The 24,848-nt window shown below is 41.2% G+C and overlaps 1 long non-coding RNA gene across 1 annotated transcript; it reads right to left on the bottom strand.

The window, feature by feature from the left end:
- Window positions 1-2,780: 2,780 nt before the first annotated feature.
- Window positions 2,781-24,063, bottom strand: LOC129624172 (uncharacterized). Its single transcript, XR_008700795.1, has 3 exons — window positions 23,794-24,063; window positions 23,195-23,284; window positions 2,781-3,048 (listed from the first exon to the last, which is right to left on the bottom strand). It is a non-coding gene; the product is annotated as an uncharacterized LOC129624172 (long non-coding RNA).
- Between the last annotated feature and the right edge of the window lie 785 nt (window positions 24,064-24,848).

The following is a 24,848-nucleotide window of genomic DNA, read 5'->3' as shown; positions in this document are numbered from 1 at the left end:
TGTTCTTCACAGGGACTGTACCAATTTACATTCCCACCTACAGTGCAAGAGGGTTCCGTTTTATCCACATCCTCTCTAGCATTCATTGTTTGTGGGTTTTTTTTTTTGATGATGGCCATTCCGATTGGTAAAATGAGATGGTTTGAATTCCTGTTCAAAATTCTGAAAATATAGTACTTTTTTTTTCCTCTAGTGAGAAAGTCAAAGTAGAAAGAATCCCATCCCATCTCCAATCCAAGAAAAGCATGAGATTTGAAGGTCTTTTTGTCTGAGTTGAGTCATGTCAAGCCATGAAAAGCCGCCCCTTCCAACTTCGGTGACAAATATTTATTGGGCCTGGTATGGGTCACACATGGAGCTGGTTGCTGTGGTAGGTTTCTAAGAAAGTGAATTTGCAGTCTCTTGAGGGGAAAGTAACACTGTAAAGAAATCAAGGATAATTAAATTTTAGTGAGTCAGGGGGATGATAAGCCCATGTTCCAGTATGCACTGGAGTAACAGGAGCCAGAGTTTATCTCATTTGTCCTGGTGTCTTTAGTACTGAACACAGTGGGTGGCATAGGACAGTGCTAGGTACTTGTTGGCTGCATGCAGATAGATCTCTGGATGGAGAGACTTAAAGAAAAAATTAAATAAGGAAGGGAAAGAAGGGTTGTTACAAATAAGGAAAAAGCAAAAGCAATGCCTGGGGCAGGAATGAACTTCTGGGGATGGGACCTAAGACTTGAGCAGGGGACTCCTCAAGGCTGGACCTTGCCCTAAGTGGCAGTTCTGTGGTTGGAAAGTCGACAGTGGAGTGGCTAGTGGGTCAGTGAGCGAGAAGGGTCACCACCAGCATGGAAGGGTGAAGTCAGAACTGGTGATGAGGGTGGGATGGGGAGACAGTCATTCCATTGGAATCACTCCCTGTCTGATCACACTGACCAGGGGAGAGAGGAAGTCTCAGAAGTAAGGCTTGGCAGCAGAAAGGGGACCAGGTAATTGTAGGCATCTCAACTCAAGAAAGACAGCCTGCCCTCAAGGAGATGGGCTTTCATTCACTTATTCAGACACTTGTTCATTCATTTGAACAAATACATCAACATAGAGTATAAATCTTCATATTTAAAAGACAAAATACTGGGCCCGGGACTCCAGAGGATTTCAGGAAAATATGAGAGCATTTCTAATGGCATGCCTGGCTCCCTACTCCAGAAATCTTTCCATCCCCATAGTTGGGGCTACTTAGCTGTTATATGAAAGTTCATTCCTCTTGTTGGTGACTTAAAGGAACAGAACATCTGCATTCTTAGCCTAGGCTAAGCTGTGCTGCTCTTCATTCACTCATTCATTGATTCATTTGGCAAATGTCTATTGAGGAACAAATATACACCAGGCACAATCAGACTCTGGTGACAGAAAAGTCAATAGAACATGGTTCCTAGCTTTAAGGGAGGGGCTCATGGTCTAGTGGGAGAGTCACCATCTTATGGATAATCATATTAATGAAATCCCTAGATGCAGAATCTTAGATTCTCAGGAATTGGAGAAATTTTAAGATCAGACCAGCTTTTTTTTTTTATCTCTTTTTCTGTATTAACAGATATGATTGATGATTTTCTCCTTCAAAACAGACTTCCAAGGGTCCACTCTTATCGTTGGCTGGATCACAAATTAGAGAGCCTGAAACTCTGTTCCTCTTTCCAATTCAGCTTGATGGAATGTTTGTATTGATAATTGCAAGTGACACTGTTATAGGACTAACATTGAAGCTGTAAACACTGGCCCTGTTTAGTGTTTTTATTTATTTATTTATTTTTAATTTTTTTAAATTTTATTTTATTTTTAAACTTTACATAATTGTATTAGTTTTGCCAAATATCAACCACATGTGATAAATCCCTGTGGCTGATCTTGTATATCTGATCTCAACCAAAGCTTGACTCCTCTTACAACACCCCTGCATCTCAGCTTAAATACTCCTGATGATGGAAATCTCCTCTCTCATAAGGCAATCATTCAATTAGTGGACAGATCCAAGTATTAGACAATTTCTTCTTAAACAGAAGTCTCCCTTTCTATGACTTCATTTATCCCAGTTCATAGGATAAATATAATCATGTCTCCACATAACAGTCCTTTAAATATCTAAAGATGATTATTCTAGCCCTAGTGACAGTTTTCTTTTACTAGTTTAAATATTCCAGTGGCACGGTTTTCATTCTTGGGGGAACTCAGTTTTGTCAATGTATCTCTTAAAATATGATACTCAAAACTAAGACTGTTCTTTCCATGTAAGCATACCGGTGTAGCATACACCTGGGACTATTACTGTTTTTATTCTGGATGAAATATTTCTATTAATGTAATTTAAGATCTCATTAGCTCTTCTGGCAATTCTGTCTATGGACCAGTATTGCAATTTTCATTAAATAAAATCCCCTAAACAATTTTATTTGAATTGCCAATGGCTCAGGTGTCTCTCATCTTCTAATTGGCCAGGCTTTTTTTTTAACCTCATTGCAGAACTTTTCATTTACTACTATTAAATTTCATCTTATTAGTTTTACTGATTGTGCCAAGCTGTCAAAATCAATTTGAGTGTATCTGACAACTATTAAAGAGTATGTTAACCACCCCTCCAAACTTGTACCACTACTATATCTAATAAATATGCTTATTTTATTCAAATTCAAATATTTAATAAAATATCAAATAGAATGGAATTAAATATACAGACTAGTGGTATGCCACTAGAGACCACCTTCTCCTTATAGGTTGTATTCTTCTTAATTATTATTGACAGCATAAAACATTTTAACTTACTGTGACTCCAGGAAAATGGAATTCATACATTCCACTTGGCCATCGATATATCATGAATGAAATATCATTTTTTGAAATATCAGTTTTTGAAATAATGTTTTGGAGGTCAGAATATGCAACTCTATTTGGAACAGAACTGGTTTGGAAATGCAAATTAAGATTGCTATTTTAGTTCAACTCACCCTTAGCCAGAGAAAAGAAAGTCTTTGAAGATCTCATTAAGAGAATCAGTAAGATCAGGAACTATGAAAGAAAAATGAATTATTTGGTAAATGGTCAGTCACATGGGAAAAAAACTTTAAGCGCTAAAAGACAAGTAAGATCAAGGAAACGGGAACATATGACAGATGACTAATTTTATTAATATATAAAGAACTCATATGAGTTAATAAAAAATGAAAAATCCAAGGAAAGTGGACAAGGGATATGAATAGACAACGCACATGTGCACACACACACACACAAACACACAAATGTCCAATTAACACAGGAAGAAATTTCAACCTCACTCACAATTAAAGAGATGGAAATTAAAACATAGATTAAAAAGCACAGATGAAATGTCATTTCATATCCATCAGACTTGGTAAAGATTATAATTATTATAAATTGTCAGTTAGCACCGCCTCTGTGGAAGCCAACTTGAAATTATCAATTAAGATTTAAAATACATATACTCTTTGATTCAACAATTTTACTTCTAGGATTTTATTTTACATAGGTCCACAAAGTAAAGAGAAAAAGAGAAGGTGTAGAGGATTGACTGGATCCATCACTTGCGATATGTGATCCATCACTTGTCAGCTGTGTGATCTTTGGCAAGTTGCTTGGCTCCTCTGTCCCTTCCTACCTTTATCCAAAAACTTGGGATAATAATAGTATCTGCTTATTGGAATCGTGTGAGATATAAATGAGTTCTTTTAAACAGTGCTGAGCATACAGTATTTGCTATTTTTAACTACTGTTATTTATAAACTTGTCTATTTCAGCTTCCCAGGTGGCGCAGTGGTAAAGAATCCACCTGCCAGTGCAGGAGATGAAAGAGATGTGGATTGGATTCCTGGGTGGAGAAGATCCCCTGGAGCAGAAATGGTGACCTGATCCAGTATTCTTGCCTAGAAAATTCCATGGACAGAGGAGCCTGGCATGCTATAGCCCAGGGGGTGGCAAAGAGTCAGATACAACTGAGTCACACATACACATATTTAGAAATCTGTCTCTTCAACCTTAAAATATCTGTTAATACGGGATTGATTAAAGTATTACATATGCATAAGATGTACCCTTACAAAGAAATCATAGAGTTTCAAAGATTTGAAACATTGTTCATATTATTATAAAAACATTGAAGTAAGAGAAAAAGGAAGGCAGAACAGGATGTATAATACAGTCACATATGTATAAAAAAATAGGATATAGCATATATATGATGTATATGCATTACATTTACTTGTTAAGAATAGACATCAACAGTGATTAAAGCTGAACTATGACACAGGGGAGGGAAAAATAGGCCTTTAATTTTCATTTTCTATCCTTTTCTACGTTATTTAAAAAATCTTGTACATATAGTACTTTCATACTAAAAAAATTGCATGCTGCAGTCTAATTCTTACAATCAAACCAAGATAATTTTTTCATGGCAGAGGGCCAAGCATTGAAATATAACATGCAAAAAAGGGAAAACCAATGAGGAAGGATTTTTCTGAGTGTCTCCAACACTCTTCAAGAGGTAGTGGGGTCTTCTGATCCTTGGGAGGTATGGAGCACCACAGGTCCACTCCATCTGTGAGTGTTCTTGGCTCTCCTTTCAAACTGTACTCAGAGTCCAACCACTTCTCCACACCCACTGCCAGCACCGTGAAATTAGCATGTCATTGCCTGCTGGGATTACTGGGCTAACGACTGTAAGAGCTTCTCTCTACCCCTCCTCCCAAAGTCTATACTCAACTGGGCAGCCAGAGGAACCCTTCAGATGTAAGATCACATCGTTTCTCTTTCAGAAATTTCCAATCTTTACATTTCACTCAGAGCAAAACTCCAGTCTTCATTATAGCCTGGAAGGACCCTGCTCCATCACTATCCATCCAATCTCAGCCCCTAACAATCTCCCCCTCTTTCTGCTCCAGCCACAGGGAACTCATTGCTTGGTCTCCAGCTCATCTGGCTGGCTCCTTCCTGGGGCTTATACACTTGCTGGTCTTCAGCCAGAACACTCTTGCCCAAATACCTGTATGGTGCCAATTCCCTCACCTCCATCAAGTCTTTGTTCAAATCTCACCTCCATGAAGCTTATGTGGATCACTCTTCCTACCACCGCCACCCACTCTCCTCCCTGCAGAATGACACCACAATCTCTGTCATTCCCTGCCCTTTCCCCCCAGCACAGACCACCCTCTAACATAGGATGTGAGTTTCCTAGGCGTGATGGAACAAAGTACCACAAGCTGGGTGGCTTAAAACAATAGAAATTTATTCTGTCAAAGTTCTGAAAGTCACAAGTCCTAAATCAAAGTGCCCAAATCAGATTCTAGGGGGTGGTCCATCCTTGGCATCGCTTGACTTGCAACCACATCACTGCAATCTCTGCCTCCATCCTCACAGGTCATCCTTCAGGTGCTATGTTGTTCTTTAGTCTCTCAGTCATGTCCAACTCTTCTGCAACCCCCAAGGACTGTAGCCCCACCTGGTTCCTCTGTCCATGGGATTTCCCAGGCAAGAATACTGAAATAGGTTGCCATTTCCTGCTCCAGGGGATCTTCCCGACCCAGGGACTGAATACGCCTCTCCTGCATTGGCAGGTGGATTCTTTACTGCTGAGCCATCAGGGAAGCCGTAAGAAGGAAGACCATGTCTTTAATGGGTTGATGTGGGTTGTTAGCCTGGTATTCCAGATGCTGCTGCTTCCGCCTTTTTCCTTCACGCCTCTTTCCCCTCCTCTAAGCCAATGGTGTTGCAACATTTATGCCTAGGCTGAATCTAAAAGGAGCAAGCCAAGAGAACTTGTGGTTGTGTTTCATGTTCTTCATGGGTGCTTCAGGTTCAAAGAAACCCTCCATAGCACTGCAGATCGATTCAAATCAGAGACAATGCTTCACGCCTGCAAATTAACATCACAGCTTCACCGCACTGCCCATCCGCCTCTGGCAGGGTGTCTTCAATCTTTCCAAGAACCCAACTGACATACCATAAAGTTAAGGGTGGGGCTGTAGTGAGGCCTCAAATTCTCTGAATTCCCTATTGTAAACGACTTGTTTTAAAACATCTGAATTTTTCCCAAAGAAGTTCATCTTGATTTGCAGAGTATTTGGATAATCACGTGAGGCAATAATTATCCATTTTGCTGCGATTTTACAATATAATAGTCAGACATTGGTGTCTACCGCATATAGCCCCCTCTCTGTGTGTACAACAATTGATTTCCAATGGTTGAAATTTACACAATAAAGGAAACCTTTGTTTTCAATTCTACCAATAAAAGAGACAATACAGGCAACTCCCTCATTGATTGACTATTCTGTTTTCTGAGATTCACTTCTTGAGAGAATCATTTAACAGAAGGGAAAATGATTTGTTTCCATTGATTGGATGCTGTGCCCATCTGACAGCCATAGTTTTTGTATTAAAGTTATTAATTATGTCAATAGTGTAATTTACAGAATTGAAGAAATCATTCAGGGTCTGACTATATTGCTGGTTTTGTTTTTTTCTTTAAATAAATGAAAGCATTTGTAGAGGAAATGAATCTTGTGACAATAATAATTGATGAAAAGGCCACCGGCTCACTTTGTAAATCATCACATACTAAAGGAAACTTCCCCCGATTACTTAAGTGGTGAGAGCAGGAAAGCTGGGTTTCTCAATTTCATATTATGAAATTCTTAGGATCATTGCTAATTGCAGATACTTGGGAAAGATAACTTCCCATTGTTCATTTAAATCTCCCTCTCATCCTCATAACCACATTGCTTAAGGTTAACAGGTTATATAGAGCGTGATAAAGCCGGGCTTGATCTGGGTCTCCCTGAAGTCTCCCTTGAACTATGCGTTCATATTGACTGGGGATATTGTGAGCTTGTCTAATTCTGAGAAACTTTTCTCTCCCCTGGCAATGATTGCCAGGAAATTAATTATGACAAGGAAGGAGGTAACTCTGCTCTGTAGCTTGGTTCTGGCTGACTGAAAAACTCTAGCTTCAAAATGAATGTCCGGGTTGGTGTTGAAATTAAGTGGGCCTTTGGAATTTTATAGAAAAAAGCTTGATATCAAGTTCATATACTTGATAAGTTTATATACTTGATAAACTTGATATAGGTGCAGTTTGTGAACCCTTTTCCCCCATTAGATTTTTAAGGACTTTCTCTACCAGCCCTACTGCTACTTTGAGAGCACTGAGCTGGTTGTGCATAATTTTCTGATAGATGACAAACTCCCAGAAGATCCTTTTTCCTTTTTACCATGAAGTCAGGGCTGGCTTGATGGGCATGTGACTACTCTCTACTTAGAAGATCCTAGAACTTGGTCTAATGCTCTGTACCTGCTGTCTTGAAATTTTAATACATTTTGAACAAGGGCTATGCATTTTCATTTTGCACTGGGCCCCAGAGTTATGTAGCCTGTCCAGAGTGGAGGGCTGGTGCGTAGCATAGTTTACATGTCAAAACAATCCTGTTGATTCAATAAACTTAACCCATTTGGCACTAATCAAAGTCTGAGTGTGGAATGGCCACTTCCCTCATCGTGTGAATTTCTTTCATTTCCATTCCTTTCCTTTTTTAGCAATGATGGAAAAATGCTTGGGGTAGCACTATTCATGTCTTTGAGGAGTGATGAGATGTTAAATACTGAAGATTAATTTCGCTGAGAGTGGATACAGAATTCATGAAGTAAAGGCAAAGTCTCTATTCTAGGAGAATGAATAGGAAGTTTTGAAATTTTCTGTTAAGCAATCTATGCAGTTTTGTTGTGCTAAGTATTTTATCATTACTAAAATGTGAAACAAGTATTAAAAAGTGAAATGGTTTTTTGTATTTGGGACTTCTATGAAAATATACCAAAAGAACCTACTATTTTTTAAGTCATGTAAAATAACCATTAAAACAATAGAAATTTATTTATAGCCATTATATGGATAAGAAAGCATAGTCTATGAGTATGTCTAGTATAGCAAGAAAGCATAGTCTATGAAAACAATGCTCAAAGTCAGCAATCATCATTGATGATTTGATGCATTTGATGCATCATCAAACCAAATCATTGATTTGGGGAAACCCAAATCAAACCCACAATGAGATATGACCTCATGCCTTTAGGATCACCATTATAAAAACAAAAACAAAAAAAGAAAGCAACAAGTGTTGCAAGGATGTGGAGAAAGTAGAACTCTAGTACATTGTTGGTGGGAATGTAAAATGGTACAACCACTATGGAAAATAGCAAGAAATTAAAAATAGACCGCCATATAACCCAGTAATCTCACTTCTGAGTATATACCTAGAAAAACTGAAATCCGGAGCTCAAAGAATGATTTACATATCCATGTTCATGGCAGCATTATTCACAACAGCCCACAGGCAGAAACTGCCCAGATATCCAGCAATGGATGAATGGATAAAAAAAAATGTGGAATATACGCACAATGGAACATTATACAGCCATAAAAAGGAAGGAGATTCTGACATATGCTACAACATGGATAAACCTTGAGGACGTCACGATAAGTGAAGAAAGTCAGTCACGGAAGGACAAATTTTACATGATTCTACTTATGTGATGTGTCTGAAACAAATCTACAAAACCAGAAAGTAGAATGGTGGCTGCTGGGGGAGGGGGAAATGAGGAGTTGCTGTTTAATGGGTATAAAGTTTCAGTCACAAAAGATGGAAAACTTCCAGAGATTTACTCTGCCTTGAGCTTATAGCTAACAATACTATTCTGTGCACTTAAAATTTTAAGAAGGTGGATCCCATGTTATGTGTCTTTAACCACAATTTAAAAAGTGAAAAAATGAGGACTTCCTTGGCCGTCCAGTGGTTTAAGAACCATGCTTCCAATGCAAGGGGTATAGGTTCGATCCCTGGTTGAGGAACTAAGATCCTTTATGCCATGTGGTACAGTCCAAAAAATAAAAAGTAAAACTTTAAAAAGCAAAAAAAAGAAAGCATAGTCAATTATTGTCATCAAGGACCACATAAATTGTGCCCATTTGCCTGTTCACTGGTTTTTTGTGGTATATCCTGATGCTTCTGTTTCCTCATCACCATCAACATTCACACAATCCCTTTAGTCTTGTTTTAGTTGGTCTTGTTTCCTTTATCCAGAGGATAGAATTATATGCCGCCATGTCCCAAAACAGGTGGGACTGGGGTACACTGGTTCCCATTACTGGCCATGCTCCAGTTATTGGGAGGGGAAATACAATATTTTTCTGCAGGTGGATATAATGTGAGCTTTGTTTTCACTTAATTGGTGATTGGAGGTGTTTGTATTTAACCTTTGACCTACTTCCAACAAGCAAGCGAGAAGTGACAGATTTCCTGCCATTCTCTATGTCAAGTCCTATGATAACCATCCTCCTGGTACCCACACTGGCTCTCAAATTGCCTTGTCTTTGAGTCTCCAAGCGTCTCCTGAATGGTGAGCCGTCCCATGAAAGAGGTAAGCAGGCCTAACCTCAGCAGATGGAGTTTGTCCCTTTGTTAAGATCCTCTAAAATATAGTGTGATGTTTAGAAATTGTTGCACAATATAATTCTTACTCATTGATTTATGTGTGTGTATTTCCATATTTCTACATATTTTATAATGAAAATAATTTACTTCTGGGGTGTTAGTTTTGCTCACATGCATGGTGGATTGCATGGTCCCAGTGTTTCACTAACAACCACATTGATGCCACTTGCCATGTCACTTTGTGTGACCCTTCTCTTCTGACACAGGGCTTGGCCATGAGACTTACTTTGGCCAATGGGACATGAGCTGATGTGATGCAGGTAGAAACTTGAAGAGCACCTAGCATTATTGGGCTTGCTCACTCTTGCCCTCTGTCATCTCCATGAGGTGGGCGTGCCTGGGTGAGCCTGAAGGTTGCAGAGCTGGGCCAACCTGGATCAGCCAACAGGCAGCCAATCCCAGAGATGTAAGCAAGCCCAGCCTCAAAAAGCAAGTCTAGGTACCCACGTGCAGGCAGGCCTCAGCTGGGTGCAGGCAGATCAGCTTAACTTCACAGACTCAGGAGCTAAATCAATGTGTATTGTGATAATTTATGGAAATGTTATGATTGTTCATTGTGTAGGATTACTGTGGCAATAGATAACTGATCCAGACATTATTATGTCAGTAGGATGCATGTTTCTATTCAGGAGGCCAGGAAGGATGCGTGGAATGATGCCCTAAAGATTCTTCTGTGAATGTAAGATTGTCAGCGGGAGTGACTGACATAATCAGGTAGGACGGAATAATCAGAGAAGGAGAACCACTCCCCTCCAAGTGGAAAAACAGAAAAAGTGTGAGAATTTTAGTTGAGAATCCAAGTAAAGGGAGTAACTGTGTCCTGTCATCTTTGTGGCTCCAGGATCTAACAGAGAACATGGCCCTAAAGGGAAGGAATGGTTGGATGTTGGTGGTGCATTTGCAACTCAACTCTGGTCTATTAAATCCAGAGCTGCCTGAAGCATCTCCTGAAGCGTCTCATTTCCTTTTGGGTGATGGGGGAACAATTGGTCGCTGAAACTTATTTAAAACATCATTAATTAGGATTTGGTATAACTTAGCTTTAAACTTCTCTCTGCTGAACAAATCCATTTCATAGACATTATGCAAAATAATGATGCCTCCGTTATTCCAGAGCAAGTGTTTTAAATATCTTAAAGAACAAATGATTTTATTCATCTTTGCTTCCAAAACAGGCACAAATATCTATGTCTCATATTTGGTGCCTTTGAGGTGATATTAAGTTAATTCTAAATAGTTTGCCTTCTGTATCTGTGGGCTCCACATTTATGGATTCAACCAACTGTGGATCAAAAATATTTGAAAAAAATTTTTTTCTTGAAAGTTCCAAAAAGCAAAACTCAAAAAACTCTAAAGGTGACTCATTAGAAAAGATCCTGATTCTGAGAAGGATTGAAGGCAGGTGGAGAAGGGGACAACAGAGGACAAGATCGTTGGATGGCATCACCAACTCAATGGACCTGAGTTTGAGCAAGCTCAGGGAGATGGTGAAAGACAGGAAGCTTGGCATGCTGCAGTCCATGGGGTTGCAAAGAGTCAGACACAACTGAGCGACTGAACAACAATAACAGGTAATTATGGGTTTCACCAGTGACTCGGTGGTCAAGAATCTGCCCGCAATGCAGAAGACAAGAAGAGCTGAGTTCGATCCCTGGGTCAGGAAGATCCTCTGGAGGAGGAAATGGCAACCCACTCCAGTATTCTTGCCTGGAGAATCCCGTGGACAGAGGAGCCTGGTGGGCCACAGTCAATGGGGTTGCAAAGAGCCGGACACATCTGAGTGATTGAACACACACACAACAACTATTTATATAGAATTTTCAGTAGGTGCCCTGAGTAATCTAGAGATGATTTAAAGTATACAGGAGGATGTGTGTAGGTTATATGCAAACATAAACATTTTCTAGAGGGGACTTGAGCACCCATGAGTCCTGGAACCAGTCATCCTCAGATACTGAGGAATGGCTGCCATAAAATATAGTTTCAGTTCAGTTCAGTCATTCAGTCATGTCTGACTCTTTGCATCCCCATGAACTGCAGCACGTCAAGGTTCCCTGTTCATCACCCCAGAGCCTGCTCAAACTCATGGCCATCCAGTCGGTGATGCCATCCAACCAACTCATCCGCTGTTGTCCTCTTCTCCTTATGCCTTCAATCTTTCCCAGCATCAGGGTCTTTTCCAATAAGTCAGTTCTTTGAATCAGGTGGCCAAAATATTGGAGCTTCAGCATCAGTCTTTCCAATGAATATTTAGGACTGATTTCCTTGAGGATTGACTGGTTTGATCTCCTTGCAGTCCAAGGGACTCTCAAAAGTCTTCCCCAACATCACAGTTCAAAATACAGTTTACCTGAAAATAGTTAACTTCACTCAAAAAACTGTTTAATGTTAAAGAAAATTACAAGGTCTGGGTCTGGTTTTATTTTCAGCAAGTACTATTAGTTGTTGCTGTTGTTTAGTTCTTAAGTCGTGTCCAACACTTTTGCAACCCCATAAACTCTATAGCCTGCCAGGCTCCTCTGTCCATGGGATATCTCAGGCAAGAATACTGGAGCAAGTTGCCATTTCCTCCTCCAGGAGATCTACCCTGAAGACCCCTGAGAAGCCCAGTGGCTCAGTGATAACCCTAGGCAAACTCTGTCTGTGAAAAGTCAAATGTTTGATATTTTTAGATTTGCAGGCCATTTAGTCTCTCTCACAACTACTCAACTCTGTGATTTTAGCAGCCTTGGATAATACGTAAAAGAATGAACAAGGCTTGTGTGTCAATAAAACTTTATAGACACTGAAATTGTTATGTAATTGTCTTTTTTACAAAGCACAGAATGCTATGCTATACTTCTTTTTTCAAAAAGAACATTAAAAACAAAAATGGTTCTTAGCTCACAAGACATACAAAATGAGATGGTGAGCTGGATTTGGCCCATGGCCATAATCTGTCAACCCCTGACCTTAGGTTAACTATGCTGAGGGTCAAATTGAATGGGATGCCTCGATTAAGAGCATAGATGCTGAAGCTAGACAAAGTTTGAACCTCAGCTCTGCCTTTTGCTATCAGCGTGATCTTAAGTTTCTTTATTTAAAAAATGTGAACACTAATAATCCACTTCAGTGCTGCTCTGAGGGTTCAATATAAGAGTGGAGCTGCCATGCGTGACACCTAGAAAATACTGTAAACACGCTAGGGCTTCCCTGATGGCTCAGTGGGAAAGAGTCTGCCTGTCAATGCTGGTGACTCCCGTTCAGTTCCTGCTCCGGGAAGATCCCACATGCTTCGGAGCAACTAAGCCCTTGTGCCACAGCTGTTGAACCTGTGCTCTAGAGCCCAGGAGCCAAAACCACTGAGACCACCTGCCGCAACCACTGAAGTCTCTGCACCCTAGAGCCCGCGCTCCACAACAAGAGAAACCACGCAATGAGAAGCCCACACGCCACAACTAGAGGGTCATCTGAGCCGCAGGGAAGACCTAGCACAGCCAAAAATAAATAAACAAAGAAAACTACTTTTAAAAAACCTGCTAGCTCTGTCTGGTGTTACAGCTAGGAATCTTAATTTATTACAAAATATACAGAAGAACTAGGCTGACCCTGTGGAATCAGATCTATTGGTTCAAATCTGACCTACTTGCTTTATGTCAGGGATTCTTTAATGTTTTCACTCTCATTGGCATGACAGTTCACACTATGCTTCTCTGGGTATATTCAGAGTTTCCCAAACAAAGCCACAACATTTCAACCAACATGATATTTATAAAATCATTGGCAATAAAGTTAATCAGTTGTAATGTCTCCCCAAAAGTCCTTTATGAGGAAAAAATAAATACCCCAAACAAAATTTTTAAATGTTGATCATTATTTTATAAAAAGAATCTTGATTTTTTTCCCCCTCTCCTGACTTTTCCTCTGCTGGTAATATTAAAAGGTACGTGATACATATATATACTACTGGAAAATAAATGCAAATAATTTATGTCTAATTGCTAAAATAATACATAGAGTTTATTGTTCTCATGTGCTTCTATTAATATTTAGAGGGTGGTTATAAACCAAAGTTGTATTATCCTGTTGTTGTTTTTTTTAATCCCGTACCAAGAGAAACATTCATGGGATCTTTCTTGATTAATGTAGATAGACAATTGCCAACATCTGTTAGATTATAGAAAAGAAAGAGAATTTCAGAAAAACATCTATTTCTGCTTCATTGACTATGTGAAAGCCTTTGACTGTATGGATCACAATAAACTGTAGAACATTCTTCAAGAGATGGGAATAACAGAACACCTTATCTGCCTTCTGTGAAACCTGTATGCAGGTCAAGAAGCAACAGTTAGAACTGGACATGGAACAATAGACTGGTTCAAAACTGGGAAAGGAGTACGTCAAGGCTGTATACCGTCACCCTGCTTATATGCAGAGTACATTATGTAAAATGCTGGGCTGGATGAAACACAAGCTGGAATCAAGATTGCCAGGAGAAAAATCAATAACCTCAGACATGCAGATGACACCACTCTTTTGGAAGAAAGCAAAGAGGAACTAAAGAGCCTCTTGATGAAGGTGAAAGAGGATAGTGAAACAGCTGGCTTAAAACTCAACATTCAAAAAACAAAGACCATGCCATCCGATCCCATCACTTCATGGCAAATAGATGGGGAAACAATGGAAACAATTTGAGACTTTATATTTTATTTTTGGGGGGGGGCTCCAAAATCACTGCAGATGGTGACTGCAGCCATGAAATTAAAAGACATTTTCTTCTTGTAAGAAAAGCTATAACAAACCTAGATAGATATTAAAAAGCAGAGATATTACTTTGCCAACAAAGGTCCATCTAGTCAAAGCTATGATTTTTCCAAGTAGTCATGTATGGATGTGAGTTGGACCATAAAGAAGGCTGAGTGCCTAAGAATTGATGCCTTTGAACTGTGGTGTTGGAAAAGATGCTTGAGAGTCCCTTGGACTGCAAGGAAATCAAACCAGTCAATTGTAAAGGAAATCAATCCTGAATATTCACTGGAAGGACTGATGATGAAGCTGAAGTTCCAATACTTTGGCCACTTGATGTGAAGAACTGACTCATTAGAAAAGACCCTGATGCTGGAAAGACTGAAGACAGAATGAGAAGAGGATGACAGAGGATGAGATAGTTGGATGGCATCATGAACTCAATGGGCACGAGTTTGAGCAAACTCTGGGAGATGGTGAAGTCCATGTTGTTACAAAGAGTCAGACAGGACTGAGTGACTGAACAACAACAAGATAGACAATTTATGTCTTTTCATCTGTCTTGGGCTTCTTCTTTATTAAAATTTTATCCATCAGTAAAATGAAAAAGACATGGAAGTAACTTGGAAATCAGACCACGGAGCCAACACAGCAGTGCACACGCCCCACCACTGACAGCATTTCCCAGACCCGGCTCACTGGCCTGAGACACAGGTGACCAGGGTTGCAGGCTACATGTCATTTCTTGCCCTCTTTGCAAGTTCCTGGGCACTTAGCTGGGAGACTACTCAAGGTGACCTTTTAGAATGTTGGTGAGAGAGACAGCAGAGCTATTATGGGACAGTCTGGACTCTGCTTTGTCTCCCTCCCAAGAAAAATAATTCACAACTGCTTGTTATTATTTAGCATCAACACTGTCTCTGACACCCTGGTGTTTCATGACTGTGTGTGACAACCCCTACACGGAATAAGTGAAGGCTAAGATGCTACTGTCCTGAGTTGAAACAGTGACAAATGAGCTTATTTCAGAGACAGCTCTTTAGTGCTGTGCTTCTCTCTCTGTGACTGGCTGAGCATCATAAATGCAGATCATGTTGTGTTCATAGCCCATGATATAAGAGAAGCTGCTTTAAATTATTACTATTTATAGGAAGGGAAATAGACTCAGTTTAAGTGAATTATGCTAAATTAGTATCACATGCTAATAATTATGTTTTCCGTAATAGTACCCTAAATCCTTAATAATTTTTACATGCAGTTTATTTATGTTATCTAATGCCAATTGGCAAAACTCTTATTAATAAATTGGCAATGAGTTGAGGAAGTAGTATCACTGTTAACTGTATATTCAGCAACATACAATTCATCATGGATAAATTTATATCCAAATATGCTTTCTTGTTTCATAAAAATGTTAGCCCAAAACAACAAACCAACAAAAATCACCCCCAATCCAAAATAATGAGGCTTTAAAAATATATGCCTATGACTTAAGCACATCTACTTTTGTTTTAGTATTTTAATAAGGAAAAACACATCTGGAAAGTCTGTAGCCAATATGAGAATTCAGCACAAGGGGAAAAAAAAAAAAAAAGAGAGAGAGCAAGAATGATGTTTTAGAGCCTGGTTTAAAACTGAAGGGCTTGGGGTTTCCTGACTCAGACTAGGCAGTTTGACTTCCTGAAAAAACAGGAAAATCATTGCTTCTGTTAAATCCGTTTTCTGAATGTCAAGATAATAGATTATGAGGTGGGATGTTAATAGCATGGGCTGTGTTGTGCTGTGCCAAATGGCTTCAGTTGTGTCTGACTCTCTGCGACCCTATGGATTGCAGCCTGCCAGGCTCTTCTGTTCATTGGATTTCCCAGGCAAGAATGCTGGAGTGTGTTGCCATTCCCATCTCCAGGGGATTTTCCTGACCCAGGGATCAAACTCAAGTCTCTTATGCCTCTTGTATTGTCAGGTGGGTTCTTTAACACTAGCACCACTTGGAAAGCCCCATTAGCATAGGTTCTAATTCTAAATCTTATTAAATGTCTTCTCTTTCCTGTAGTGCTTGTTCAAAATGTGGGAAAAAGCTAAAAAGAGAATAATAACAATTACATAGATACTTGAAAAAACTAACTGTAATGTGCAGATATTGGAGGAAAAATTATTTTGTCTGTTTCAGATTATCTAGTTCAGTTCAGTCGCTCAGTCATGTCCAACTCTTTGCAACCCCATGAATTGCATCACTCCAGGCCTCCCTGTCCATCACCGACTCCCGGAGTTCACTCAAACTCATGTCCATCGAGTCGGTGATGCCATCCAGCCATCTCATCCTCTGTCATCCCCTTCTCCTCCTGCCCCCAATCCCTCCCAGCATCAGAGTCTTTTCCAATGAGTCAACTCTTCACATCAGGTGGCCAAAGTACTGGAGTTTCAGCTTTAGCATCATTCCTTCCAAAGAACACCCAGGACTGATCTCCTTTAGAATGGACTGGTTGGATCTCCTTGCAGTCCAAGGGACTCTCAAGAGTCTTTTCCAACACCACAGTTCAAAAGCATCAATTCTGTGGCACTCAGCTTTCCTCACAGTCCAACTCTCACATCCATACATGGCTACGGGAAAAACCATAGCCTTGACTAGACGAACTTTGTTGGCAAAGTAATGTCTCTGCTTTTGAATGTGCTATCTAGGTTGGTCATAACCCTCCTTCCAAGGAGTAAGCGTCTTTTAATTTCATGGCTGCAATCACCATCTGCCATGATTTTGGAGCCCCCCCCAAAATAAAGTCTGACACTGTTTCCACTGTTTCCCATCTATTTCCCATGAAGTGATGGGGCCAGATGCCATGATCTTCATTTTCTGAATGTTGAGCTTTAAGCCAACTTTTTCACTCACCTCTTTCACTTTCAAAGGAATTCTTTAATTACCTGCCTCAGGGTGCCAGCGAGGCATCTGTCCTGAGGTGACCATAAATTCCAAACTTTAGGAAAGATAACTCCAGTAGGAGACAATCATTAGTATCAGGGAGGTAAATTCTGGAGCCAGAATTTATGGGAATGGTGATTGACTTCATCATTGACTTCCTGGCCCAAGGGGAACTCACCCACATCCTTCTGGAGAAGGGAAGCAGTGAGATTGCTTTAGAGCAATTAACCTGTCTTTTCAAATAGAGGTAGGCTCCCACCTCTGGGTGTGCAATTGTATCTTCAACTCCAAAAGTAACATTTAACACAGGCACTGTTGTGCTGCCCAAGCCATTTATCAAATCTATGCTATGGGAAATATCATTACCAATGGAATGGGGCATTGAGCAGATTTCAGTGTCTAGGTATTGCTAAATCACGGGTTTGACTGGCTCATTGATAAATTGTTTTCACCCAACTGACCTTATTTGTGGTTAGCTCAGTGGCGACATGTAGACACAGAGGTGTGTGAGCAGAGTTTTTGGGAGAAGAGTTGGGTTCTGGACCCAGAAAAGGATGAGCTGATCTTCAGCCCTTCTAAGCACTTCTGCTTCTTGCTTTGCCATTTCACAAATCTCTCCCAACAGGGAACTGCAGAGAGTTCACAAAGGGAAAAATGGGATAGAAACAAACCCGCTGCTGTCATCGCTGTTGATTTTTCACTTAGTAGACTTCTTTATGGATTAAAAAACTTTTTTTTCTTTCTGCTTCTTGTAAAGCAATGCTCATTGGAGCTTAGCCAATAGATGGTATCACCCCTTCCAGAGTCTATGCTATGGGCGGCCTTTGGAAGCATATCTGCTCAAGTCATTCATGCAAATTATTACTTACTGCCCTATATGCTCATAAATTAATAGCTTCTCTGTGGATGAAAAACAGAAATTAGACAACCATTAAGGTTGAACAATGTTTAAAGAATATTAAATATTAATATATGAAATGAAAAAATATTGTGAGTGATATCAGTAGATATGCCAAAAGCATAACAAGCCAAACCTAAGAATGCAAATAATAAAAACATGTCTTCGGCTAGATATTCTGGATGGTTTAATATTCAAATTAAAGTAAATTTTTTTTTCCCTTTCAGTAAAAACAAAACAAAGTATTTCCTGCCCTTGTCATATTGTGTGAGTGTTCATTTTCATACTCAGAGTAAAAACAGATTTAGGGAGAAGAAACGAATAAGAAGGTTTGGGTTATTTTGGTCCTTGTGCTTGTGAGAAGAATTTTCTTTGCAGTGTTGAAAATGCATACCAAGAATATTTAGAAAAAGCAGTTTTTATCAGTCCACAATTTGTCCCCCTTAATCCTGGCATTTTAATAAATAATTGTCAAGTTGGCATATACATCTTAAGGACTTTGTCTGCCAGATGCTATAAAGTTGGAATGGAAATTGGCAGAAGACTCTTCTGGATGGAAGGAAAGCATGAATGCAGTTCTTTGGGTGAGAGGGCATGGTTAATGGCCTTTTGGCAATATGAAATTTAGGAGAAACGTTTTCATGACTAGATGCCCACCCTTAAAATCCATTGTGTTTCCATTTGGCAGATCTAACATCAGGGGGATTGATCCTGCACAAGCAACAAGCCAAAAAGAGCTCTAGCACAGGCCCTGCCTTACTGGGATTGCTTGTGAGGTCTTAGGCAAGGAAACCTCATAGACCTCTTTCATTTACTTATTGTTCAAGGTGAGTCCAACTGTTTGCAACTACACGGACTGCAGCAAGCCAGGCTTCCCTGTCCTTCTCTACCTCCCAGAGTTTGCTCAAGTTCATGTCCATTGAGTTGGTCATGCCATCTGATCATCTCATCATCTGTCGCCCCCTTCTAGTCCTGCCCTCAATCTTTCCCAGCATCAGGGTCTTTTCTAATGAGTCGGCTTTTCACACCACGTGGCCAACATATCGGAGCTTCAGCATCAGTCCTTCCAGTGAATATTCAGGGTTGATTTCCTTATGGGATAGGGCTAATAATGCAAACCCTATACACTTTACCGGATTTGGTTTGTCAAATATGATAAAACCCGAACAAGCACTGAAATCTATTCAACCCTTCAGTATTATATTTGCAGAGCATCTATTTTATGCCAGGCACTGGGGATCCAAAGCTGAATAATGAAAACATGATAGCAAACACGTGTACGTTATACACATACTGCCTTTCATCCTCACAACCAGCTCACTAAGTATCAACAGGTACATCAACTTAGTCCTTTTTACACATGATGAAGCTGAAGCACAGAGGAGTGACTCGCCCAAGGTCACATGCCTAGTTAGTGGCAGAACTGGGACATGAGCCCGGAGAGCCAGCTCCAGAGTCTATACTCAACATGACTCTACACAGACTCTTAGACTGTCTCATTTTTCCAGGCCCTCAGAGTCTCCTGGAAGAACTCTCTCTCTTTGACTCTCAGTTGTGTCCAACTCTTTGTGATCCCATGGACTGTAGCCCAACAGGCTCCTCCATCCATGGGATTCTTCCCAGGCAAGAATACTGGAGTGGTCTGCCATTTCCCTCTCCAGGGGTATTGTCCCTGACCAGGGATTGAACCTGTGTCTCCTGCATCGCAGGTGGATTCTGTACTGATTGAGCCTTCAGGGAAGCTAAAACTTTGTAAAAGCAGTCCAAGATGCAGTAAGAGTGCAGTGCCCCACACATTAGTGTGGAACCCCGAGAAGGGGCTCCTAACCCAGCTTAGAAGGTATGTGAGTTTTGCGTGTCCAGGTGATTAGCTGGGGACTGGCCATGGAAGGCTTCCTAGGATAACTGAGACCTCAGCTGCATCTTAGAGGATGGGCAGGATGGACAGGAAGAGCATTTTCGCTGAGCTTACAAGAGCAAGGCACAAAGGCCAGAATCAGCATGGGACATGCAGGGCCATGAAGCTGTGGTCACACCAGGAGTGATGACAGCCAAGGCCAGAGTTGTGGGCCCAGCCAGATCTCAGAGGACCCTGCCTGCCAGGCTCAGGAGACAGAATGAAAGTTTAACATGTGACCACAATGAAGAAGATGAACGGTACGATCAGGATGCCATGTAGAAAAAGCAAGAGGGCAGGGAGATCACCATCTGAGCAATTCTGGGAGGTACTGAGGGCAGGTAAGTACGGTAAGAGTGACTGGTAAGGAGGGATCGGATGTGCCTGTGCTTTTCAAATTTCAGTGTGCAAAAGACTCACCCAGGGCACTTGTGAAAATGTAGTTCTGCTTCAAGAGGTGGGGAGCAGCCATTGAAAGTGTGCATTTTTAAAGCTTCCAGGTGATGCCTGCGGTTCAGGTCCTGGACTCCTCTCCAAGGAGCAAGGCCATTATGGATTGAACGTAGCCTGTGTGCATGAGTGCTAAGTCACTTCAGTCATGTCTGGCTCTTTGTGAACCCATGGACTGTAGCCTGCCAGGCTCTTCCATCCATGGGATTTTCCAGGCAAGAATACTGGAGTGGGTTGCCATGCCCTCCTTCAGGGGATCTTCCTGACCCAGGGATTGAACCCATGTCTCTTGTGTCTTCACCTTAGGCTGGCAGGTTCTTTACCATTAACACCACCTGGGAAGCCCATAAGGTCATACTTTACCCAAATTGCTGTATTATGGACATGCATGAAAAATCCAAGAAAACAAAAATTACTTTAGCTTTGAAACATACGTTCCTCTTTTTAAGGCAAATTAAGGTATACCCAGAGGGGTCACAAAAGGAGAGCTGGGAAACTCCAGCTTTGAGCTGCAGTGAGCTTATGTTTGAGGGAGAGTGGTGGCTCTCAACGATTTGTGGGAGACACAGCTTGGGTTTCTTAGGGTGCCTCGGGAGAGTCACAACTGGCGATGCTTGCTGTGGATCTGAATCAAAACACCTCTGGAGAGCAGGGTGCTGGAGAGAAGGGACCAGAGGTCTCATGGATGCAGGCCTCAAGCCCAGTTCTAGATGTTCTTCCATCACCTAGAAAACTGTAAGTATGGCTGAAATTAGTTCCAGAGATCTCTGAACAAAGAGCTAGCCCGAAACCAAGGAAGCAAAGAAACCTCAACTCAGGATTCAAACTAAATAAACTTTCCTAAGAGGTGAAAGGAAGTATGGCCACAGCCAGCACAGGACAGCCAGCATCCTAAGAATGCAATGGAAGTCATCTCCCCAGGACTTAGCTCAGTGGACAGACGCTTTCCCAGTTGCCCCGAGCGTTCCTAGTCAGGCAATTCCATGTGACCCCAGCACCTGGGGGGCACCAGGAGGCTATCAGTGACTTATTTCCTTAGCATCTCTCTCAATTCCAGATGAAAAGTTTATACTATATGTATATTTTTCTTTGTGCAAGGACCAAGTATGCATCCTAAAATCTCTGTGGAAAATATCCAAGTAGACAGACAACACCAACTTAAAAACATTTTTTAATATTTGGTTTCTAGGAAATTTTCTAATCTTAATCAGTTGACCTAATGGGAACATGGAAAATTGAAGGGGGGAAAAGAAAAGAGAGAGAGAGAAATCTGTTGCCTTAAGGCAGCAGAGCTGATTTGGGGCAATTCACTGTCTGGCATCTTGCTAAGAATTTATATGGCACCCATCATATCCTGTGTGTTCAGTTGCTCAGTCATATCTGACTCTTTTGCGACCCCATGGATTAAAGCTCTCCAGGCTCCTCTGTCCATGGGATTTTCCAGGCAAGAATACTAGAGTGGGTTGCCACTTCCTACTGCAGGGGATCTTCCCCACCCAGGGATCCAGCCCCCGTCTCCTGTGTCTCCTGTATGGGCAGGCAAGGTCTTTACCACTAGCACCACCTGGGTAGCCCCCATCACAACCTAGGTGTTTTCTAAACAATGGTGAACAGGAGGCTAAAGAAAAGAGTTCAGAAGAAGGTTCAGGAAATCATATTAGTGTGTGGAGGCTGTTACTATATAAATAAATCACTAGGTAGACTTTATCTGGGCTTCCCTGGTGGCTCAGAGAGTAAAGAATCCACCTGCAATGCAGGTAGACCTGGGTTCAATCCCTGGGTCGGGAAGATCCCCTGGAGAAGGAAATGGCACCCCACTCCAGTATTTTTTCCTGGAGAACCCCATGGACAGAGTAGCCTGCTACAGTCCATAGGGTCACAAAGAGTCAAACACAACTGAGTGACTGAGCACAACCACAAGAGTTTATCCATTCAAATTCGGTGAGAAACCCACACAGAAGGCTTGTTTTCAAGTTTCTATCAAGTGTTTACATTTTTTCCAGTTATAAGGTGCTGCTTTATAACTATTCTCTTCTTGCTTTGTATATTTAGAAGAAAGCATTGGAAAATAAAGATCACATTTCATATTCGAATTTGGTATCTCCTTGTATTCTGTACTTCAGGTCAATGCACAGAGAGGAACAAGTGAGCCCTACCCAACTGCTTGTCTGCAAATTTACTAATTATTCTGCTAAACCAATGATTTCATTCTACGTGGGTGGAAAATCTGGTCACCCTAATTGGAACTCGCCACACTGAAAACCAGACATTTCTTTCTGCATTTATTCCAATCAATGGGACACTGATTCCTGCCACTCCCAACTAACTTTTGAAGTTACTGCATAGACAAAAAATTCATGGACATGGCTTGAATCATGGGGACTTAGAATTCCCTCAGCCCCAGTAGAATTCCCTTTCCACCTTGCAAAAGTATTTTACTACTTTTATAAACTCCCCCAATTTTCCTATTCAAAAAAGTCATTCAGCAAATATTAATTGACCACCAGATAGTATCCCAAAGACACAAGGTATTATAGCAGTTAGAATTGTGCTGAGTTTGTATTCAACCAACACAACTCAGCCCCAAAGGGAGAAGAGAAAGAGGAAAAGGAACCAAGAACTTTCACTTGAAGGAAGCCAAATATGGCAATATCTTGGATCAGGTCCCCTGGGAAGAGACTCTGTGTGGTCCAGGTTCTTCTGGGGAGATACACTTGGGGAGATACATCATAAAGAAGTGAGGAAGGCAGGATTAGGCAGAGAAGCTGACTCACTAGTGGTTGTAAATGAGGTCTCAGACAATCCTTCAGGAATTCCTCATTGGCACTGGTGTGGTCTCCGAGGTACCCCAGGGACCTGCAGGGCTAGTCCAAGATACAGAATTTCTGACATGGATTGCAGGCATCAAAATTTATAAAGTTACTGCTATTCTTAAAAATTTGGGATTAATTCTCTTGGAAAGAGTACAGACTTGTAAGTGTTTCTTAGTTTTAAAAAGTCTACATATCCAGGGGACTTCCCTGGTGGCCCAGTGGGTAAGACTCTCCACTCCCAATTCAGGAGGCCTGGGTTTGATTCCTGGTCAAGGAACTGGATCCCACATGCTGCAACTAAAAATTACACATGCCACAACAAAAAAATGGAAGATCCCAAGTGTCATAACTAAGACTCAGCGCAGCTAAGTAAATAATAAATAAATAAAAATATTTTCAAAAGTCTACATATCCAAGTAATAGCACCTAAGGAAAAAATTAGAATTTCTTTTCATTTTTGCTTTAGACTCAGTCCAGCCCAACAGACTCCTACGTACCTAAGCACAAGGCTCTTTGCTGCGTGCTGAGCTGATACAATAACATGCTTTCAGAGAACTTACCTTCTAACTACACAGTTGCATGAGATGAGCGCCCCAGAGGTCCTCAAAGTTCAGAGATAGTGGGGAATTGATGACGATTTTAGACCATGGGAGTATTATGATTAGATCGCTACCTTTTAAGGAAGATACTAGAAACTGTTTCAGTGGTCCAGGTGAGCACAAAGAGCCCGAAGCTCCAGAGTTAAAAAGGAGGAGGAAGCTTACCTAGGATGTCAAAGGATTCATGGGAAGAGTCCCGTCTGTAGTTGTATTAATAGTTTAATCACCCTACAGAACGCACCAAACGGACTCATTTGTGAACAGGATTGCCAAGGCGGTGCTGCAGCAGGCAGTCACGTGACTCCTGCTGTCTCGACAATCCCACCTTAGGTTAGTAAAGTGGCCCCTGTTGGCTGGCAGATGCCTAATAAACAGGCCTGCCTTTCAGTGACTAATGAAAACACAGATACAAATTACTGGGCAAAGAAGAGCCCCATTTATCTGTTTGTGTTGCTTGACAAACAGCTCAGCAAAAGCCTCCCAGTGAGCTTCAATCATCCCATTTTCCCTTTTTCTTTTCTCTCATTACAGTCATTACTGGTCACAAAAGGCTGCTCACAAAACAGCTAGTGATTATAATTTAATGCATCCTTTCTGAAACCTGCAGGGAAATTAAAGCGGGGAGCTACCTGGGGGAAAGGGGGATGGGACAGGGAAATGGGTTGGCCACATCTGAGGCAATAGCTTTCAGTGCTAATTGTCCAGCACTTCCCGGCTGGCTGACCAGAGCTGACCTTAGGTAGCTTGGGAAAGCCAGGGTCACTTCCTTGCAAATGGAGCCCAATTATGGTGGTAGGGGAGCCTGGGGATCTGGGCTGGAGTCCCCGCTCAAACTGAGGAGTCCAGGGTTGTTCCTGAAATCTAAGGGAGCCCTAGAAATGCCTGTCCATGTCATCCAGCATCCAAACTCGGCTCTGGGCCAGACAAGTGTGTGGTCTGTCCGCTCCTGCTCATGGCAAGTCATGTAACAGCAAAGGAAAGCATGTTTGGCCTTCAGCATTTTTTGCCATCATTAG

Source organism: Bubalus kerabau, chromosome 12, assembly GCF_029407905.1.
Source record: "Bubalus kerabau isolate K-KA32 ecotype Philippines breed swamp buffalo chromosome 12, PCC_UOA_SB_1v2, whole genome shotgun sequence".
Lineage (NCBI taxonomy): Eukaryota > Metazoa > Chordata > Mammalia > Artiodactyla > Bovidae > Bubalus > Bubalus kerabau.
Note: the sequence above shows the minus strand (reverse complement) of the source record. Positions and strands in the feature narration are given on the sequence as shown.